The sequence below is a fragment of the Macrotis lagotis genome, chromosome 1, assembly GCF_037893015.1.
Source record: "Macrotis lagotis isolate mMagLag1 chromosome 1, bilby.v1.9.chrom.fasta, whole genome shotgun sequence".
NCBI lineage: Eukaryota > Metazoa > Chordata > Mammalia > Peramelemorphia > Peramelidae > Macrotis > Macrotis lagotis.
Window position 1 is genome coordinate 44745749 of NC_133658.1, and position 23092 is coordinate 44768840.

At 38.5% G+C, this 23092-nt stretch overlaps 1 protein-coding gene and 1 long non-coding RNA gene across 2 annotated transcripts in view; one reads left to right on the forward strand and one right to left on the reverse strand.

Annotated features, from left to right (window-relative positions):
- Positions 1-23092, reverse strand: part of CFDP1 (craniofacial development protein 1) — a 144167-nt gene that overhangs the window by 61412 nt on the left and 59663 nt on the right. The window lies entirely within an intron of this gene.
- Positions 704-12810, forward strand: LOC141497048 (uncharacterized). The gene is made up of 3 exons (XR_012471225.1): positions 704-1221; positions 2873-3013; positions 10894-12810. It is a non-coding gene; the product is annotated as an uncharacterized LOC141497048 (long non-coding RNA).

Consider the following 23092-nt stretch of genomic DNA (forward strand, 5'->3'; position numbering starts at 1 on the left):
ATATACAAATATTCCATATTCTGTGGTATAATTTTCTGCCTTTTTAAGCCTTGTGTTTTGTGGAGATAAAGCAAGAAACTTTGACAAGAATACTGTTCCCACCAAAAGAATTTAGAGCAGGGGGTCCAATTTCAAAACCGCTATTTGATATGATGGACCACACACAACAAGGCATTGTTATCTGGACCCCAATGGAGCAGCTGCTTTGCTTTCACTGCATGGAAGATGCCCTCCCTCGACAGGCACATCAATTTGTGAGGTCACTGAAGAGGTCACTATGCAGCAAATCAGACTTCAGGGACCTACAAGGAATTTTTCACCATCATATACTAACATAAAAAGAAATTAGAAGTCAAGTCTATTAAATGCTTTGGGAAACAAAATCACTGAAACAAGGTATACTCACCAGAAAAATATCTGGGTAGGAGTGGTTCCATTCAAGAACAAGGAACTACAAAATGGGTTCAGATAGTCTGTGGTGGGTTATATGTGTGGGTCACTAGGGGGCGCCAAAATGCATAGAACATAGCCTGGAGTCAGTTCAAATCTGACTTCAGACACTTATTAACTGAGGGATTCTGGGCAAATACTTCTCCCCGATTGCCTCAGTTTCCTCATCTGTCAAATGAGCTGGAGAAAGAAATGGCAAACATCTCCAGGATCTCTGACAAGAAACTCCCAAATTGAGTCATGGAGACATAACTGAACATTATATTTGGTGGGAGGGAAAGGCAGAAAGACAGAAAAAGACTTAAAAAGGGGAGGGCTCCTTTGTTATCTCAAAGATGATTCCCAGACTTAGGGAGAATGTTCCCTCTGAAGTGTGTTGCCCAGAAGGGACTTTGCTTTCCTGACATGTGAGGAAGCTTGGACAGAATGTGAAATTAACTTTAACAAATATTTGTTTCCAGGGAAAAGCCGGGAAAGCTTGCTCTGCCGTGGAGGCCACGTGGGATTGTTCTCCAGGTGGCTGGGTGGCCACAGGGCCCTGAATCAGCGAGGAACAAACCAGAGGCTTCTTTCTGCAGGCTTCCAGAACTCCCCCAGGGAGCAGCTGGAAGGTGGGGATGCCAACGACACCCTTGGCTAGTAGACTGAGTAACAGGAACAGCAGCTACCAGGTCAAGGTTAGTGCTTAGAAGAAGCCTACCGTGAGAACTTCATCCTGGGCACCAACACTCTGTTTACCCAGAGCCTCTGAGAACAAACTGAAAATCAAAGGTAGGAAAACAGGTTTGGGATAGGTTGCTACCAGGTCCCCAAGGTGTTTATAGTGCTGTAAATTAACTATTTCAACCCTCAGCTTTGGGATGCCTCCATCTTAAAATCTGTCTGGAAAAGATTTTTGTAGGTGAGGTAGAAATGAGGAATACTGGGGCAGGGATGTAGTAATAGGCTAAAATGTCCTTGGTAAAACCTAGAGTCACAAGTACCCAAGGCTATTTTTATCAGACTGTGTAGGGTGGGGCCTAAAGTCAAGAAGTTGTTCCTTTGGTCAGTCCTGTCTGCCTCTGTGACCCCATTTGGGGTTCTCTTTTCAAAATCACTGGAGGTTTGCTATCTCCTTCTCCAGCTCATTTGAGAGATGAAGAAACTGAGGCAAACAGGATTAAATGATTTGTCCAGGGTCAACCAGCTAAGGAAGTGTCTGGGGCCAGATTTGAGCTCAGTTAAAGGAGTTCTCCTGACTCCAAGCCCAGCATTCTCTAGTGCGCCACCTCCTCGCTACCTGGAGTCAAAAGTGCCTGAATCTAAATCCGACTTCAGACAATTCCTAGCTGGGCAAGTCATTTCACCCTATTTGCATCCATTTTTCTCAACTGTAAATAAATGCTTCATAAAAGCTTCCTAACTAGGGTGACCCTGTAGCTTTTTCTCCAGAGCATCAAAATCTAGAGGGCATTGAACACAGTCATGTTGTACCAGAAGAAATAACTGGACAGGTCCTGCTCTTAACAAGGATAATTAATTAAACTGTGTCTCTCCCTCCATACCAGTCCCTACCTTCAAGGGGTCTGGCTAGACCACTGCTGGCCTGGGCAGCTTTTCTAGCATGGAGCTGGGGCATCCCAGGGGTTTCCTAAACATGAGGGCAGCCCCGAAGCCAATCCCTTCACCCAGGGGACCAGTGATCTTATTGTTTCTTCTCTCCTGGCCAGACTGCTGCTCTCTTTTTTCTCTAAGCTAGGTCCTCATGGTCCAGCCATGCTGCTGAAACAATATGGCCCCAGTTCCATGTGGCTGGATCTATGCTGATCTAAACTTCTTTTCTCTCCTGGACTCCCTGCCCCTCTGTTTCTTCCTCCTCTTCTCTAAGTTTCTTTTCTTTTCCCTTTTCCTTTTTAACTTGTCTACTCCTTTCCCAGCTTGTAACTACCAATATGGCCCCAGTTCCAAGCTGCTGGATCTATGTTTGATCTAAGCTTCTTTTCTTTCCTCATTTCCTTTTAAATGCTTTAGCCTTTTTAACCCCAACTTCTGCTAATCAGCCTGTCCTTTAAGTATTACGTCATTTTTTTTCCTCTTATGTTTGTTTTTCTTCTGTTTAGATTTGATTCTTCTTTCACAGCATGATTATGTTTAGCATAATTACATATGTAGAGCCTATATCCAATTACTTTCTGTTAGGAGGAGGGGGGAAAAGAAGGGAGGGAGGGAGAAAAATGTAAAATTTAAAACCTTGCAAAAAGTGATTGATGAAAACTACCATTGCATATTGTTGGATAAACAAATAAAAATATTTAAATTGAAAATAAAATAAAATACACAACTGGAATACAAGTATTAAAAAAAAGAAACTCACTATCTTGCTTCTTTTTTCCAAAGAACTTAACTTGTGAACCTTTCTGTAATAACCTTTAAATTTTTACAGTAACATGTGAAGTAAATTTAAGCCTTTCTTACCATCCTGAAGAAAAAAAAAAAGAGAGAAGTGATCTTAGGAGCTTTAGGCCCTGGCCTTTGAGCATTAGGACTGCAGCTCTGGTACTTGAAGATGTCCTGCCAACCAACAGTAAGTTTGTGCTAAAGTTATGTTACAGTTTGGGCTTTCTCCTTTTTACGACTTTTTTTGTAGCCTAGGGCAAAGGTAAATTTGGGTTAGACTGTGGTCAATAGAAGGTAGAGGAAATGTTGCATTTAACTTGACAAATTGCAAAACTGTAGCAAACTGCAAGCTATCTCTAATTAAATGCTGTAGTTTATTAAAAATTACTACAGATGTCTAATTGGAGACAAATGTAAGTTAAGTACAACCTTAAGTTACATTAAAATACTTGCCAGCTGACTCATATTCAGGCATTTTCGTTTGTCATTTTTTAAACTGTCTCCCCCTCCCATGCTCTGGATTGGAGAGACTTTTTAATTGCAATATGTTTATACTCCTTTGCTGGAATTAATTACTTTTCATTCAAGCTAAGGGTAAGGGAAAAAACCCACCCCCATAAACTCACTTATAAAAACTCAACATAATAATCTTAGACAGAAAGCCAACTCTTGTTCCCATGTAGTACATGATGATATAGAGTGGGTCTCCCCTTCCCTAAGACCCAGAAGCTGGTAACACACCAGCATCTTAAGTCTTTTGCTTTATTTCACAATAGAAGATGATCTAAATGATGAAAGCTTCCGCATTTCATTTGATGAGTTCGCCTTGATTTTCACTAAGAACTGCCCTTAATAGATGAGGAAAAACCAAATGTGGATCACCCTCTAATAATCTCATTTCTCAGAGTTTCTACACACCCTCCCTCCGAAAACAGGATGAAAATCAGACCCCAAGTCCTTTAGTTATTCATGGTCTGTGAGGAAATTCAAATACAATCAGTTTCAAGTCTTCGTGTTGAATTAAAAAATCTCTATTAAAATATACCAGGTACTAGTCTTCTTGGTAGATTAGTTTTCTTATCCAAAGGAAGTTAGAGCTAAATTCATCCAAAGAGGGCCACATACAGAATCTGGGGGTCATTTTCTTCTTTTTCAGGCCTAAGAATCTATTTCAGTAGCTACCTAGCTGTTCCATTTTTAAAGATTTCTAGGGACAGGTAATAAAGACAAGCAAGACAATGTTTTATCCGACTAACAGTCTTTCTGTATGTCCAAACAAGAGCAAAATGTCTTGTGCTTTAATTTAAACACATTTTTATTTTAGTTGGTTCTCCATGGACAGAGAAAATACCCCTCAGCAACTTCCTCATAAAAGTCATTCAAATCCCAAAAGGCAGTAATAAAGTCATTCCTAAGCTTTCTCTTTTGTGGCCACACATTCTTCAGGGGATAAAAGCTCCTCTGGGGAAGGGAGAGTTTTCTTTGTCTTGGAATCTTCCATCACCTTCAATGGTGCCTGCCTCATAGTATGGGCTTAAAATGCTTGCTGAATAAATGAGTGTAAATTTTAGGAATCTTTCATTCTTAAAACATTTATCCCTATAACTGATCCAGTTACTTACATCAAATATGGGTCCTTCCAAGCATAACTCCTAGGACCTTGCTGCAGACATTCTCCCTTTCTCTTTAATTAATGGTAACAAAAGGGAAGTGCAGGACCAAAGACCTTGACAGATAACTGACTGTATTTCTGAAGTAAGAGCATCAAGTGGCTGGCTGATTTGGATCTAAGGTCGGACCAGGAATCTGAAAGCTCAATCAGAGTTCCACTTGACTGCTAGGACATAAATATGAATGGTCTTGCTTTAGAGGCTAAAAAAGGCAAATATTCCAGCTCCTATCAAATGATGGGAGCCAGGAATCTAGGATTCTTGTCTTCTATTCTACCCAGTCCAATTGCTGGAAGTTAAAACTGCTACCTCTTGGAGTAATGACAGGAGGGAAGAGAGGAGTCTCCTGCTTTTTGCCATTGCTGTTGCCTCTGGCACCATCAAACACAAGCTGAAATGTCAGAAGTCAATAATGGGAACAAGTTTATGGGGGAATTCTCCACAACAAATATATATTATAGTCTCTGAGACAAGGAAATTAAGCCCTGCACCTGAATTACCAATCTTAACTTATTCCGTTAAGTACCTAAAATTTAAAAACAACAACAACAAAGAAAACCCATGTTCCAAAGGTTTCAATGAAGTTTAAGTATAGTTAGAGCTAACAGGCTTTTAAGAAATAAAGATCTTGCAGATGAGAAAAGGAAAAAGGCATGTCTTCTCATTTGTTCTTTATATTGAAACAACTGATCTGTCCTACCAGCTCCCTGATTCCCAAAGAAAACTGACCCAGGAGCTCATCCAAAACTATCAAATAGGAGTTGCAGACGTAACTTCTATGGAAATAATGTCATTAACATACTAAAGATTTAAAAAACTGAACAATTCTTAAACTTTAGAAGTCAGCCTGAGAACTTCAGTGTCCAGAAAAGCCTCTCCATAGCAGGTTCTTGAAGGTTTTTAAGATCTAGACCTTGCTTTTGCCTTCTGACTTTACAATGGGGTAAACTCCCTTATAATAACTACCACAATAAAAATAAAAGATAACATCTAGATAGCACTTCAAAGTTTACAAAGTGCTTTATATTTGTTAGCTTCTTTGATTCTTACAACAACCCTATGAGATAGGTTTTATTACTACTACTACTATCATCATCATCATCATCATCATCATCATCATCATCCCTATTTTATAGATAAGGAAACTGAGGGCAAAAGATGATTTGCCCAGAACCACACAGCTAATAAGCATCTGAGACAGGATCTGAACTAACATTCTATTCACTTTGCCATCTATCTATCTGCCTTCTTAGACTCCTTCCACCTAAGAGGGAAAAACCGAGGAAGTAAGAGCAAGTCACAGTCATCTGGTGCTGTACTTAAAGGGGTCTTCTGCACAAAATTTGCTAATTCAGAAACTAGACTGAGTCAGGCAACCTGAATTTTACTCTAGGCTTTGACAAGAATTCTCGGTAGGACCTGGAATCAGTCTCTTAACTTCTTTAAACTTCATTTACAAAATGAAGAATCTGGACCTTACAATTCCTTGTAGTTATAAAACTATATAAATCTAATTCTTGAGTAATTGCAGTGATACTGTAGGCCACCTAACATATAATAAAAATTTCTATAGCCTCTGGTTCAAGTGGTTTTTACAAACAATATATTATTAGATTCTGCTTTTTAATAGATATTTACTTCCCTTTTCCATTTTAAGAGAGAATTCTTCCATTAACATTCATATTTAATGTTAATTGATCATTTCCTCCCATCCCATCTTTTTTTTTTTTTAAGATTTTTCAAGGCAATGGGGTTAAGTGGCTTGCCCAAGGCCACACAGCTAGATAATTATTAAGTATCTGAGGTTGGATTTGAACCCAGGTACTCCTGACTCCAAGGCTGGTGCTTTATTCACTGTCTTATATACCTCTTTCCTTTCTTTGTACCTCCCAACCACATGTTCACATAGTCAAATAATGTAGTGAAAGAATATTATAAACAATAGAGATCTGTAATTGAACCATCTGCTTGCACTCCAACACTCCTCTTGCCTAGTCTTAACCCTATCATTGATTATATCATTTTTTTTACTCCTTTTAACCTTCCTAAAGCTAAAATTTATTTTCTTTGTGACTATCTTCACTCTCTTAAAACTCCTTTCTCCCTTTTCTCCATTCTTGTATTAGTCCTTATGGATTTTAATATACTACCATAATAAATTATATGTACATGTACAAATAAACATGTTTAACTATCCTTTGTCTAGTTTAAATAAGAATAAGATTTATGTGATGCTTCTCCTTCCTCTCCCTTTCCTCCATATTTATTTCCTTATCTCATACATCCCAATTATAAGCAATATTTATTTACAATCCCTCTTTATTTCTTCCCTAATGTATTCCTTCTCTCTTTCCCCCACCCAAGATCATAGATATAGAATAAAACTAACTTGGACCCTTTGTTTCCTCATCTTTAATTTCCTCTCTAACTCTTGAAGGCATTAAGATTTTAAAGACCACTTGTTTCTTCCCCTCTTATTAGAATGTAAGTACATAACAAAGGGATACCTGTCTAAGTTTTTTACTGACTCTTGTTTTGCATTTATAGCCTTTTTATCAAGAATGCTTGAAAGTCCTCTATTCTATTAAAGGTCCATTTCCCTCAGTCCAATAAAATTGTACTCAGAATTGCAGAATTAAGTTTCTTTTATTATGTCTTTAGGAATATCATGTTTCAAAATTTTTTCTTCTTTATAAAAGTAGCAGTTACCAAGTTTCATATGATCCTGACTATGGTTTCTTGGTATATGAACTCTTTTGTTTTGGATCCTTTACAATAAATATTTTTCTTTGACTAGAAAGCTCTGTATTTTGACCTTGACATTAACGGAAGTTTTCATTTTCAAGTGGATTCTCTTCCTTATTTTCATTTTACTTTCTGATTCTATTAAATCTAGCAGTTTTCATTTATGATTTCTTAAAATATGATAACCAGGCTACTTTTTTTTGGGGGGGGCAAGAGAAGGTCATGGATCTTTGGGTATCCTTGGATGTTGTCCATATAGGCCCAGTGACTTGATTAGTCACACGAGTTCCAGCCCTCTTCACCTCTTGCCAGGATTACTGAAATAGCTTCCTAATTAGTGTCCCTGCTTATAGTTAAACTCTTCTGGGAAAAAGAAATGAAGAACAAGTAAAACTGCTTCCAAAGATGGAATCATAGCATTCTAGAGCTGAAAGAGACTTTTAAGATCATTGAGCTAATGCTTTCTACTTGAAATAATTTAAATTATTTTGTATAAACTTTATCTTTTTTCATATATGTCCCAGTTTTCCTCTCCCCAACTTCTTACTATCAGAAGAATGTAAGTGCCTTTATAGCAGGCAGGGGATGGAGTTTTGTTTTGATTATATTCCAAAAAAGTAACATAGTGTTTTTCACATAACAGGCATAATTTTTAAAAAAGGAATTGGTTGGAATTACTTACATGCCATAAGAGAACACATGAAGTTTTTGGTCAAATTGGAGTACATTATATTTTTGTTGCTGCTCAGTCATTTCAGTTGTTTCCAACTCTTTGCAGCCTCATTTGAGGTATCCTGGTAAAGATACTGAGAGACTTGCTACTTTTTTTCTCTAGCTCATTTTAAAGATAAGGAAACTGAGGTAAACAAGGTGAAGTGACTTGCCCAGGGTTATGCCACTACTGTCTAAAGTCAGATTTAAACTCAATTCTTTCTGACACTAGGTCTAGTACTGTACTACTAAAAATTAAGATGTCACTATTGAGGAGAAATGATCAAATGTGTCTAGTGCTTTGCTGTGGAATAGTTTATTTAAGATAAATGTTAACAATTTAATAAATAAATTCACATCGGAGGAAAAAAACAGTTTTTACTATGTGGTAAAAGTTATCTTCTACTTGTAGGCCAAAAATTTGAATGGAAAGAAATTTTCAATCACATTCCCCATCAGATTATGAACTCCTTATTTTTCATGCTTAGCACATAGTAGGCACTTAATAAAGGCTTAGTGAGTTATTACAAATAAATAGACTGTTTTAAAAACAAGTGTTTTGTATAAAGGAATACAGATGGAGTCCTCTTCTCTTCAATATGCAACAAAAAAAGCCACTGTTATTTTAGGTGATACTGATTAACAAAGAATAATTTACACTGCCAGCTTGAAAATAACAAATTTCTATACACATTTTTGCTAGCAAATCTGTGAAATGTATAAAGTGTTGAATTGGTTAGTCCTTGTGATTCTTCCTTTCTCAGTTTCTGAAGAAAGTTAACCCTCCTAACCAGCCCTAAGTTTACCTGTAAACTTTCTTCTCTTTAGTGAGAGCTTCTTGTCAGGACTTATAGAAGGGTAATGACTTTTTAAAGTATCTGCTATTTTTCAGCACAGTGCTAATAGAAACAGATACAAGTAAGAGAAATTGCCCCTGACCTCAAAGAATTAGCATTTTCCTGGGGGAAGAAACCACATCAAAGATTGCTGAGGGGAAGGACTATATGATCAAGGAATAAATAGTAAGGAAATGGCTAGGAAGTATGGTAGGTTCCCAGCAAAATCAGGCTCCAACTGACCAATTAGAGTTAGAGGTGTCCAAGATTGCTATAAGAGAGGAACAGAAGAGGATTAAAGTCTTAAAAAAATATCTAAAAGAATTAAAATAAACTATAATTCAGGAAAAATAAAAGATTAAAGAAATAATTTTTAAAATATCAAAGTGAGTCATAGTCTATGTGCAAAGGGATTTACTCATTTCTCCAAAATAGAATATCTAAATAACCCTCTCATAGAAAAAGGAAGAGGTGTCAAGGCAGAAATTTGACTACACTCTCCTCAATTCCCCTCCAAATAACTATAAACTCAACTCAAATTTTGGAATAGCAGAAACATTAAAAATGTCAGAGCAAAACAATTTTCCAGCCCATGACAACTTAAGAGGCATCAAGAAAGGTCTTTCTCACCAGGGTGGTGGTCAGGTTTGAAGTGCAGCATAGGGTACCTTGGAGGCTACCCTAGCTGCAGTCTGGGAGGTCTAAGGGGGGTCAGACAACTAATCAAAAGGAGATTACAAGGCTGGCCCTGGATGCAGAACCCTGTTGCATAGTTCAAACACAGTTCCAAGTGGCAGTCCCAGGGTAATGAGGAGCACTAGCACATTAGCACTTATGGCTGTAGGGGTACCAAGTCACATTTTCAAGACCACAAGGAACTAGAGCAGAGACCCTGGTCCTAGTTCCAGGGTCTAAAAACCTGTTTGTGGTCTCTCACAGACTAGAGCACAGATTAGGAAACTGTAATCACACCTCTTCTTAGATCAAACCACATTGGAAGAACCAAAAATTTATGTACTCCCCCTCCCCCACCCCAGCACAAGTTCTGAAAACTGCAGCCCTCCAAAATCCTGAAACTTGGGACATTGCCTCCTCCACCCTGGGAGCAGAGTTTAACTTCAACATAAAGTTAAGAGTCAAGAAACAGGTTGGAAAAATGAGTAAAAAAGAAAAGAAAAAATAAACCACATTCACACACACTCTCTCTCTCTCTCTCTCTCTCTCTCTCTCTCTATTTATATACACACACACACACACACAAACACACAGTTACTATGGAGACAGGAAGAACAAGACACAAACTCAGAAGAAGACAATGTAGTCAAAACAGCTACATGCAAAGCTTCAAAGAAAATGTGAATTGGTCATAGGCCCCAAAAGAACTATAAGAGTCCAGAAAGGATCTTTTAAAAATCAAATAGAAATGAAAGTGGTGTAAGAAAAAGAAATTGAAGAAGCAAAAAAATGAAATTCCTAAAGAAAAAAAAATGGCAACCAGGTTCAGCTGGATTTTATAAGCAAATTCTACAAACACTACATATATTGTTTGAAAAAATAGGTAGGGGCAGCTAGGTGGCGCAGTGGATAGAGCACTGGCCCTGGAGTCAGGAGTACCTGAGTTCAAATCCGGCCTCAGACACTTAATAATTACCTAGTCCTGTGGCCTTGGCCAAGCCACTTAACCCCATTGCCTTGCAAAAACTAAAAAAAAAAAAAAAAAAGAATGTTTGAATAAACACCTTATTCTTGTAAAGGGTGTCACTAAGGAAAAAAGAAAAAAAAAGATCCCTTAAGGCATTCCTTTCACCTAATCATGAACATTAACTCCCACGTCTATTTACTGCTAAGAATAATCAGTAAATCTTGCAGTGTGAGCCAGGATAAGAGTGTTAGGATTTGGAGCCAGAGGTCACAGGAGTTGACATTGGTTTTGACCTTGAGCAGGCATCTCTCTGGGGTCTCAGTTTAAGTTACACTGGATGATCTGGTTTAAATCCATGCACGATCTTTGATTGGAATTCTTTAGCAAATGCAGTTGAAAAAAAATGAATCCTGCTTACAGAATCTTAAAGGTAAAAGAATATTTGCAACATCTCATTTTACAGTACCCTGAGTTCCCACAGATCCCAGGATGGAGCCAGGATTGAAAGTTCTGCCTCCCAAATCTTCAGGTCAGCATTCTGAACAATCAGGAAGATGCAAGCCTGAATCCTGCCTCAGACACCTGCCAGATATGTGAACCTGAGGAAGTCATTTTATCTGTTTTCCTCAGTGTCTTCATCTGTAAAATGTGTATAATAGTAATGCCTATCTCCAAGGGTGGTTGTGCCAATCAAATGATATAGCACATGTTATTTGCTTTGTAAACTTTAAGTTATGTGAATACTGTTATCCTTATCACCTCTGCTATCATGGGTCTACAATGCCTCTAGACTTTTACAGTTGGGAGACTTGAGGTGCTTCTTTGAAGCTTCTCTCCCTACTTCCCAACAATGCATGCTGCAGGTGCCCAATCTTCCCTTCTACCCCTCCAGTCTAACTTTTGAAAGCTGGGGTTCTGACCCAAATGCCAGTTCTTTCTTTGCCTACCCCATCAACAACCTTCTCAAAAATGAATATATTGCTACAGGATTCCAAAATTTCAACCAGTTTTTGAAAAAAAGTATATTCTTAAACTTCAACTGTCCTTCCTGAATGGCAACCTCAGACTATAGTACCAGATATTGTAAGTGATGATAACTCAGAAAGTTAAAGGAACCTTTTGATAGACATATAGCTATATAGATATAGCTCGCCTAAGAATAAATTATAAAAATAACAAGACACAAGAGAAAAGTTCTTCACTTGTCTAGTTTCTTTCTGAATTTCATAATGTCCATTTCCTCTGGTTCCCATGGTTCCCTTGTATTTGTTTTTAAGCCCTTTGTTTATTTTTTTGCCTCTTCCTTTGTCTATTCTATAGTGTGAAGCTATGGAATAGACTAAAAGCAGGGTGTGAGATTAAAAACATATAGGTTTGGGACTATAGTTCAAGACTAGCTTAATAATTCCCATGCCCACAGGAAGTAATTTGTGTAGGAAGATGAAGAATCTTGGGAAATTCCAAACACTACAATCGTGAGATTAACATTTTCCATCAAATACTTTAAATTTTCCATTGAATACTTGCTACAAGTTACAAGCTGTCAAAACTGAGATGGGGCTAGGCTGACAAGCAATGCCTTATCTAGAAAATGTAATCTCCTGATTTTTTTTTTAGGTTTTTTGCAAGTCAAATGGGGTTAAGTGGCTTGCCCAAGGCCACACGACTAGGTAATTATTAAGTGTCTGAGACTGGATTTGAACCCAGGTACTCCTGACTCCAGGGCTGGTGCTTTATCCACTATGCCACCTAGCCACCCCTAATCTCCTGATTTTTAAAAAAATAAAATTTGTATTGATCACTTCTGTGTTTATACGACCTACATTTCCCATTTCTCTCCTCAAAACTCTTCCACCCAGAGAGTCATGCCTTAAAATGATTTTTTTTAAAAGAGGAAGAAAAATGCACAACAAAGCTAATCAATGTACTAAAGAAGTCTGATGTACTATGCAAAACTCTATACCCATCACCCTCAACTTCTGCAAACATGAGTTCTGCATACTCTATTCTACCTTTGGCAAGGCAAGAAGCCTTCCCCTTCCCCTGAAAGCTCATGTCTTCCCCTGAGATGATGTTCAACTGACCTCTGATGGATCTTGTTCGACATTGTTTTTTTGGATTGTTTCCCCCATTAGAAAACAAGTTCCTGTAGGAAAGGGGCTCGCTGCCTGCCTGCCTGGGAGCTTTCTTCTAGAAGGTCAAGCTTGGTCAGTATATCTCTCAGGATCCTCATTATACCTGCTATTCTCTAGTGTCCTCAGGATGCTACTAAAGGGCAGTAGCAGCAGTTTGACCTTTTGCTTGAATTCAGCACACCTACTTTGGCCCAACACTGTGCTAGGCAAGAGGAATACAAATAAAAGCAACCATTTAGACAGCACTCTAAGGTGTGTAAATGTTATTTTGTTTGTTAATACAAAGACAACCCCCTCAGTACCTGCCTTCTTACTTTCATTTTCTTGTAGCAATGGTAAAGTCTTGTACATATAAACTGCCAACTTTGAAATCCAACTGGCATGGCTGCAAAAAATGGCAAAGACCACCAAGATAAATAAGAAAGATGTAAAGATTTCTGCATTAATTCTGAACATTTAATAAAATGAGCAACTTTAGGCTCCAGGAAAGCCAGTCACTCTCAGTTAATAAACATTTATTTAATGTCTTATCTTAAATATTAAATTTACCAAGCAGTGTGCTAAGTGTTGGGCATATAAAAAAGACAGTCCCTGACCTCCAAGAGCTTCCTATCTAATAAGGGAGATGGCAAGCAAACAAACATGGACAAATGAATTATAGACAGAATAAATAGAAAATAAATTAAGAGAGGGAAGAAGTTAAGAAAGATTTCTTGGAGAAGGTAGAATGTTAGCTGGGACTTGAAGGAAGCCAGGATATGGAAATGAGGAGGGAGAAGATTCCAGAAATGGAGGTTAGTCAGAGAAAACACCTGGAGCCAAGAGATACCAGTCTTGTTTGTGGATTCCCAAGGAGGCCAACATCACTGGACTGAAGAGTTCATGGGTGTAAGAAACTGAAAGATAAGAGTAAGGGAGAGTGGGCTATGAAGCCAAACAGAAGACTGTGTATCTGATCCTAGAAGGGAAAAGAAGCCACTGGGATTTACCAGAGAGTGGGGCATATGACATGTTGGACCTATACTTTAGAATGAATGAAGTCTAGAGAGACTTGGGGCAGGCAGAGCCATGAGGTGTGAGGAGATGACGGGCCTGCACTGGACAAGTGGCAAAATCAGAGGAGAGAAGGGGCATATTGGAAAGAGGTTGCAAAGTTGAAATGAATAGGCCTTGGCAATAGATTGACCATGGGAGGTAAGAGAAAGTAAGGCACTGAGAAGGATGCTGAGGTTGTAAACCTCGATGTTGGGAGAATGGTGGTAATAGGGTTTTGGAAGGGTAAGGGTATGAGGGAAAAAGATAAGGAGCTCAGTTTGGGGAATGTTGGGTTTAAGATGTCTACTGACTATGCTGCTTCAGATGTCTGAAAAAAAATTGGATGCGTAAGACTGGAGGTTAGCAAAGAGGTTAGGTTAGGATAGGTAGATTTGAGAATCATTAGCATACAGATGACAATCAAACCATGGGAACTGATAAGATCACCATGTGAAGTTGTATAAAAGGAAAAGAGAAGAGGGACCAACAGAGAACCCTGAGGGACACCTATGGTTAGAGGGTGTAATCTGATGAGGATCCATCAAAGGAGACTGAGAAGGACCAGTCAGAGAGGTGAAAGAAGGACCAAGAAAGAGTGGCATCTAGAAATCAAAGTGAGAAGAGAATATCAAGAAGATGATCAACAGTACCAAGGTTTCCAGAGACGTAAAAAAGAATGAAAATTAAGAAAAGTTCTTTGGATTTGGCAATTAGGAGATCACTGACAACCTTAGAGAGAGAAATTTCAGTGAAATGATTAACTGAATTAAAATAGTAAGGGGTAAGGGGGCGGCTAGGTGGTGCAGTGGATAGAGCACTGGCCAGAGCACTGGCCCTGGTGTCAGGAGTACCTGAGTTCAAATCTGGTCTCAGACACTTAATAATTGCCTAGCTGTGTGGCCTTGGGCAAGCCACTTAACCCCGTTTGCCTTGCAAAAAAACTAAAAAAGAAAAAAAAAGATAGTAAGGGGTTAAAAAGAGTTTGAGAGGAGAAAAAGTGGATGGAGGCACCTATTGTATATGGCCTTCTCAAGTCACAATGGCCAGAACAGATGTGATGGGAAATGGAAGGATCAAGTCAGAGATTTTGAGGATGAGAAAAACATGGGCATATCTGTGCAGTAGGAAAGAGCCGACAGGAAAAGGTTGAAGAAAAGTGAGAGCAGGGTTGACAGAGGGGACAATCTATTGGAGGAGATAAGATGGAATGATAGTGCTTGGCTGGTAGGGAGGTTTGCCTTGATAAGGAACAATGTTTTTAATTCTTGCATTGGAGTCATGATCCTAAATGAAATTTCATAAAAGGCAAGGGCAAAAATTAAAATGGCAAAGAATTAGGAACTAAGAAAATGTAAATCAGATGGGGAATGGCTGAACAAATTATGATATCTGAATGTAATGAAATACTAATTTGCTATAAGAAATTACAAAGGGAATGTTTTAGAGAAACCTATATTAACTCATCAAGAGTGAAAACAGCAGGGTGTGGCTAGGTTGTATAGTGGATAGAGCCCTGGCCCTGGCCCTGGAGTCAGGAGTACCTGACACTTATTAATTACCTAGCTGTGTGGCCTTGGGCAAGCCACTTAACTCCGTTTGCCTTGCAAAAATCTAAAAACAAAACAAAACAAAACAAAAAAAAAAAAAAAACAAGAGTGAAAACAGCAAAACCAGGAAAACAATTTATATTAAAACTACAGAATTGTAAAAAGGGACAACTTTGAAAGACTTAAGAACTCTAATCAATGACCAACCATGGTTTCTGACTATTGATAATGAAGAATGCTACCATTTCCTAACAAGAGAGGTGACAGACAAAACATGAAGAACTAGTTCTTGGACATGGCCAATATAGCAGTTTGTTTTGCTTGACTTGTTTTCTTTTCTTTTTAAATTTTTATTAGAGGTACGGGCTGGGTGGGAGAGAAAACAAATGCTTGTTAATCTAAAAATATTATTTTTTTAATTAAAAAGAAAATCTGTTGATTTCTACAGTTCAAATTGGACCCAAGTGATTCCATGGAAAAGTCTAATGCTAAGTCAGCTTTGGATATACATTTCTCAGTATGTTCTGTATTTTGAAGAGATATCTATATCTATATCCATCTATCTATCTATATATATATATATATACATATATGTATGTATGTATATATTTGGCTTGGATGGGGAAAAGAGGGACTGGGGAGAGGCAAAGAAGAATAGAATGAAAAACTCTGGGAAAACAGAAAGGAATAAATTTATGAGAGCCAAACTAGAGTCTAGAAAACTTTTGTTTTCATGAAAGTCAGCAAAGGAAAAAAACAGCAACAATCCTAGAATATCTCAACAAATAGATTTTTTTTTCCATGTGAAGAAAGTATAGTTGGAGAGTAATATGTAAAAACTAGAAGGAGGAAAAAAAAAAGCACCAGGATGTTTTTCCTACTAAAGAGGTCCCAAGTACAGCTAAATCCCCAAATTTGCCCATTTAGTAGAATTTCCTGACAGCAGGAAAGACTTTTGTCATTTTAGAACACTCAAGAGGGGAGGATGTAACAAAAATTGTAGGGTCTATCAGCACCCCCAGCAGGCCAAAATAAGGGTTTCTGAAGCTTCATCTCACAATTCTTCAATGAAAGAACATCTTGAGGATGAAGAAGAGTAAAAATCTGCCATTTTCCCTCTTTCCTGTTATGTTCTTTATCTCAGAGACAAACAGGGATTGCTTTGGTAGAATTGTGATCATTTTATAGATAATTTTATAAATCCTTACAATAGCCTCATGAAGTTGGCAAGCATACCTTCTCATAAAACACTGCACCTTTAAGCCCTTAGTCAAGAAAGGTAGGTAGCTTTGCAATGCAACCAAATGGTTCCAGGGATCCTGGGCTAAGAGAGGAAGTGAATTCCAAAGCTCAGAATCCTCCTGTTCCCACACATTCCAAATAACTTCTGCACTTCCCATGCTGTCATCTAGTGGAGTGAAGACAAAACAAATGTCCCCCAAGGGTGCCTTATGTAAACCAGAGTGGGAGGGTAGGTGTGATCAGTGAGTAACATTAGGTGTGATAGAGTACAAAATCAATCACAGAGGCTGCCATTGCATGCCAGGAGACTTCTTCCCTTGTCCTCTAGTCAAGAGTAAGGATGGTGATGTTCAGGCTACAATAGACACACAGATGGGGAATGGGTCAAGAGAGAGCTATTAGAAAAAATGAGTGTCAGCTGAGTCTGAATCATAGATCTCTGAAAACAAGGAGCTCTGATGACTTCTGAACTGCTCCTTGGACTTACACCTTTTTCCTCCTTTTTTTTTAAAAAAGGTTTTTGCAAGGCAATGGGGTTAAGTGACTTGCCCAAGGCCACACAGCTAGGTAATTATGAAGTGTCTGAGGCAGGATTTGAACCCAGGTACTCCTGACTCCAGAGCTGGTGCTCTATCCACCGTGCCACCATGTCCTTCTGTATGCCCTTCACTTCCAGTTAATACTATTTTTTTTTTATAATTACTGGCTTATGTTTTCAACATTCATTTTTGTGAGATTTTGAGATACAAATTTTTCTTTCTTGCTACTTTTCCTTGACAACAAGCAATCTGATAGAGATTATACATGAACAATTATGCTAAACATATTTCCATGTTAGTCATGTTATGAAAGAAGAATCAAAACAAAAGGGAAAAAACCATGAGAGAGAAAAAAACAAAAAAAAAACAAATTTTAAAAAGTGAAAAATAGTCTGTTTCAGTCTGCATTCAGACTCCATACTTCTTTCTCTGGATGTAGATGAATGCCCTTTACTTTAGTAGCTGAATTTCCCAAAGAGTACGTCACAGGTCAGCTCCTGCTTAGCAAACTCCATTGGCTCCCTACTGCCCCAGGATCAAACGTCAGGTTGCCTGTCTGGCACCTCTGCCCGGTCCCTTCCTCGCTTTTCCATTCACTTTGACACCACACACACTCTTAAGACCCAGCCGTGCAGGGCTACTTGATGATCAATCCTTCCCTGTGACATCTGGGTACCACATCTGTCTCTTCACCTTTGTGCAGGGGCTGCTTTTCCTCCTCCCTGCCACCTCTCACTGCACCTGGCTTCCTTCACTATTTAGCTTAAATCCTGCTCTTTCTGGTCCTCATGCACATCATGAACACCCTTCTATCTGTTCTCTGTGCATTTTCTGTGTGAGCATTACTCCTGGGATGTCCCCCCCTCCCCCCCCCCCCCCCCGCCACCATGAGGGCAGCAACCACATTTCTGCTTTTCTTGTCATGGAGCTGGTACATAATCACTACTTAATGCCTGTCCCAAGTTTCTCTCCTCACTTAGTGTTGGAGTCTACCTGAACCATGGAGTTTCTAGACTGCTAAAATCAGATTGTGTGGCAGATGATCCTTCCCTCTAATTGACACCCTCAAAAGTGAGGCTTCCCACATCCAGTTGAAAGTCATGAAGGATAAAACCATCAATCTGTTGCATGTTATGATCTGGGCCCTTCCCAGTTCTTCATTGCAGCAAAACTACACTCAAGAGGTGCCACATAAAACAAGGAGCCATCCTTAGGCAGCTACAGTATTAGTGCCTGTGGCAATGACGCCGTATGAAAAATTGGAGGGGAGGGGGGAAAGAGCTGCATCATTCCACAAAGCCCTCCAGAGAGCAGGTCGATCTGAAATGAAGGATTCCTTCTTCTTCTTTGGCAAAGTGTTTTCAAAATAAGATTTCAAAAGTGGCTAGAAGCATTGTTTTTTTAGGTTTTTGCAAGGCAAATGGGGTTAAGTGGCTTGCCCAAAGCCACACAGCTAGCTAATTATTAAGTGTCTGAGACCGGATTTGAACCCAGGTACTCCTGACTCCAAGGCCCATGCTTTATCCACTATGCCACCTAGCCGCCCCTAGAAGCATTTTTAACAAGAATAAAATAACCTGTTTCTTACTAAATGAAGAATGAAGCAAAATGGTTTAAAATACCTCTTTAAGGAGCTGAAGTTATAGAGATTTTTGCTTCTGCAAAGGGAAATGCAGAATTAATTTCTTGGTTCATTAGAGATGGGCAGTGGATAGACTCTTCTTCAAAGAACCTCGACATGAATTTCATAAGCAGTCAGGACGCAAACTATTGATGAGGACATGAGTGGCCTAAAGAAATACCAAAGCAACCCATAGCAACATGTCCATATGATCGGAGCAGATGAGAAGAACAAAGAACACCATGAATGTTTGGTTGTTCAGGACAACAAGTTACATATTACTCAATCAACAAGTATTAATTAATCATTTACAGTACAGCAGACACTGGGGATAGAAATAAAAAGCAAACCAGACTCTAGACTGCACTCAAGAGGTTGGGTTCAAATGGGGAAGATAGACATACATGTCAGAGAAGACAAGACAAATACTGAAGAGATGGCAGGTGGTCTAAGAAGGAGCCAGAAAAAGCCTCCTGAAGAGGTGGTGATGGAGCTGAGTCTTATAGGAAGCATCAATGTGAAGGTGCTAGATGAATGTTGGAAATAAAGAAACATAGTGGTTCCTGCCTTTTTAATAGTATATTGTTTAGAGAGAATTTCCTAAAGGGTAGTATATCAGTAAAACTGATATAGTTTTTTTATTTGAAGAATTATCTGAATGAATTTCCATTTTAAATAGTTTTCTATTAATTATTTTAATTTTTACCCCAGCAACATGCAAAAACAATTTTCAACATTTACTTCCAAAATCTTGAGTTCTAAATTCTTGAGTTTTACAAGTTTTCCCCTCATCTTGCTCTGCCCCCCCCCCCCCCACAGAAGGCATTGTTTCTATTGTATACATTGATCTAAGTTGAACGTGATGAGAGAGAAATCATATCCTTAAGGAAGAAAAATAAAGTATAAGACATACCAGAATTACATAATAAAATAATGGGGTTTTTCTCCCTAAATTAAAGGTAATTAAGTCTTTGGTCTTTGTTCAAACTCCACGATTCCTTCTCTGGATACAGATGGTATTCTCCATCACAGATACCCCAAAATTGTCCTCAATTGTTGCATTGATGGAATGAGCAAGTCCATATCACAGATACCCCAAAATTGTCCTCAATTGTTGAATGAGCAAGTCCATCAAGGTTGATCATCACTCCCATGTTGCTGTTAGGATTTGCAATATTTTTCTGGTTCTAGTCATCTCGCTCAGCATCAGTACATGCAAATCCTTCCAGGCCTCCCTGGATTCCTATCTCTCCTGATTTCTAATAGAACAATAGTGTTCCATGACATACATATACCACAGTTTGTTAAGCCATTCCCCAAATTTCCAATTTTTTGCCACCACAAACAGGGCTGCTATAAATATTTTTGTACAAGTGATGTTTTTACTCTTTTGCATAATCTCTTCAGGGTATAGACCCAGTAGTGGTATTACTGGGTCAAAGGGTATGCACATTTTTGTTGCCCTTTGGGCACAATCTCAAATTGCTCTCCAGAAAGTTTGGATGAGTTCACAGCTCCAACATCAAGGTATTAGTGTCCCAGATTTCATGCATCCCTTCCAACATTGATCATTGTCCTTTCTGGTCATATTGGCCAGTCTGAGAGGTGTGAGGTGGTATCTCAGAGATGCTTTAATTTGCATTTCTCTAATAAGTAATGATTTGAAGCAATTTTTCATATGACTATGGATTGCTTTGATTTCCTCAGATGTAAATTGCCCTTGCATATCCTTTGACCATTTGTCAATTGGGTAATGGCTTGCTGTTTTGAAAATCTGACTCAGTTCTCTGTATATTTTAGAAATGAGTCTTTTGTTAGAAATATTAGTTGTAAAGATTGTTTCCCAGTTTACTACATTTCTTTTGATCTTGATTACAGTGGTTTTGTCTGTGCAAAAGCTTTTTAATTTAATGTAATCAAAATTATCTAGTTTGTTTTGAATGATGTTCTCTATCTCTTCCTTGGTCATAAACTGTTTCCCTTTCCATAGATCTGACAGATAAACTACTCCTTGATCTTCTAGTTTGCTTATAATATTGTTTTTTATGTCTAAGTCCTGTAACCATTTGGATCTTACCTTGGTATAGGGTATGAGGTGTTGGTCTAATCTAAGTTTCTTCCATACTAACTTCCAATTTTCCCAACAGTTTTTATCAGAGAGTTTTTATCCCAATAGCTGGACTCTTTGGGTTTATCAAACAGCAGATTACTATAATCATTTCCTGCTAGTGTACCTAGTCTATTCCACTGGTCCACCACTCTATTTCTTAGCCAATACCAGACAGTTTTGATGACTGATACTTTATAATATAATTTTAGATCAGGTAAGGCTAAGCCACCTTCTTTTGCACTTTTTTTCACTGAATCCCTGGAAATTCTTGACTTTTTACTTCTCCATATAAATTTACTTACAACTTTTTCTAACTCATTTAAGTAATTTTTTGGAATTTTGATGGTAGGGTGCTAAACAAATAGTTTTAGTAGAATTGTCAACCTAACCATGAACAGTGGATGTTTGCCTAGGTATTTAAATCTGATTTTATTTGTGTGAGAAGTGTTTTGTAATTGTTTTCAAAAAGTTTATGAGTCTGCTTTGGCAGATAGACTCCCAAGTATTTTATATTGTCTGAAGTTACTTTGAGTGGGATTTCTCTTTCTAGATCTTTCTGTTGTATCTTGCTAGTCATATATAGAAATGTCATGGATTTATGAGGGTTTATTTTATATCTTGTGACTTTGCTAAAGTTGCTAGTTATTTCTAGTAGTTTTTTAGATGATTTTGGGGGATTCTCTAGGTATACCATCATGTCATCTGCAAAAAGTGAGTTTTGTCTCTTCCTTCCCAATTCTAATTCCTTCAGTTTCTTTTTCTTTTCTTATTGACGAAGCTAACATTTCTAATACAATATTGAATAGTAGTGGTGATAATGGGCATCCATGTTTCACCCCTGATCTTATGGGGAATGCCTCTAGCCTAACCCCATTGTATATGATGTTTATTGATGGTTTCATATAGATACTGCTTATTATTCTAAGGAACAAAACCATTTATTCCTATACTCTGTAGTGTTTTTAGTAGGAATAGATCCTGCATTTTGTCAAATCTGTTTTAAATCTAATGAGTGATCATAATGGTGGACCTCTGCTGGTTTGGTCTATCATCACAAGTTGTTGACTGGACATGCCCCAAAGAGGACTCCTTCTTCTGAATGTCCTCCTTACTCTCAACAGCACCACCAACTTCCCAATCCTCAGGTTCACAACTCTGGAGTTATCTACCATATCTCACCTCTAACACTCATAGCCAGAACCCAATGAACATATACATTCTGAGAAGGGCCACATCAATGAATTCTCCCAAGGCTCCAACCCAATAACTTCCCAGGCCACCACTGCCCTACAGGTGCTGTCTTCCCCTAGCAAAGCAGTGCTAGTCTTCTTTTTTGGATTTGTATTCCAAAGAGCTAGTCTAGAACCCTGTGTAATTCATTCATTCATTTGTCCTTCACATGTTGGTTCAGAGTGAGTGTAAACAACAACTGTCTGTGTTTTGGTCAGAAACTCTAAGGGTCTTCCCCCTTAGGGATAGATTAAAAGAGTCCATTTTTACCTCAATTTTTTACCTAGTTTTAATAACCATCTGTATATTACTTCAGTCAAACTGAGACATGTTAAAGAAATAGCTTTAAAAAGGTCAAAATCTCCCATTGCCTCCCAGGCCAACTCCAGGTGTCCTGATCCATATCTGACCACTAGATCCAGATGGTTCCAGAGAAGAGTGAAGCTGGTGACTTTGCACAGCACCCCCTCACTTAAATCCAAATTACTCACAAGTCATGGCATTAACTTCCTGTTGTTGCAGTCCTCCTCTTCAAGAATGAAGGACAAACAACAATGACTTGGAGAATAAAGTCAGTGAGTTAATCAGATAGTACAGATCCAAGGAAACAAGACTACTTCTCCAGGAAACCTTATGAGTAGATATAAAGTCTTCACAAAAGAATTGTGGGGAGGAAAGGAATCCACCAGAATGTCAACAAGTCCTGATAGCAACTTCAGTTTCGTTCTGTGGATATATGTTTGACTTAAGTGCTTTATATATTTGATTTTTAAAAAAATCTGTGCTGAGGGGTAGCTAGGTGGCGCAGTGGATAAAGCACCGGCCCTGGAGTCAGGAGTACCTGGGTTCAAATCCGATCTCAGACGACACTTAATAATTACCTAGCTGTGTGGCCTTGGGCAAACCACTTAACCCCATTTGCCTTGCAAAAAAAAAAAAAAGAAAAAACCTAAAAAAAAATCTGTGCTGGGATCCTGTTCTTATGTTATCATGTTCTCAGTTGAAATTATAGGTTATCTTGTACCTGATATACAAGCTTGAACAGCAGTTAAGGGCCCTATTACCCACTTTTGAAGAATGCTAGACATGTGTGATCATGAATATATGAGATTTTCCCAGCACCTTCAGGTGGGGGCAAAGAGCAAAAATCACCTTTTGGGGAGTTAGGACTCAGCACTGAACCAGGATGATGGGAGCCTAGAC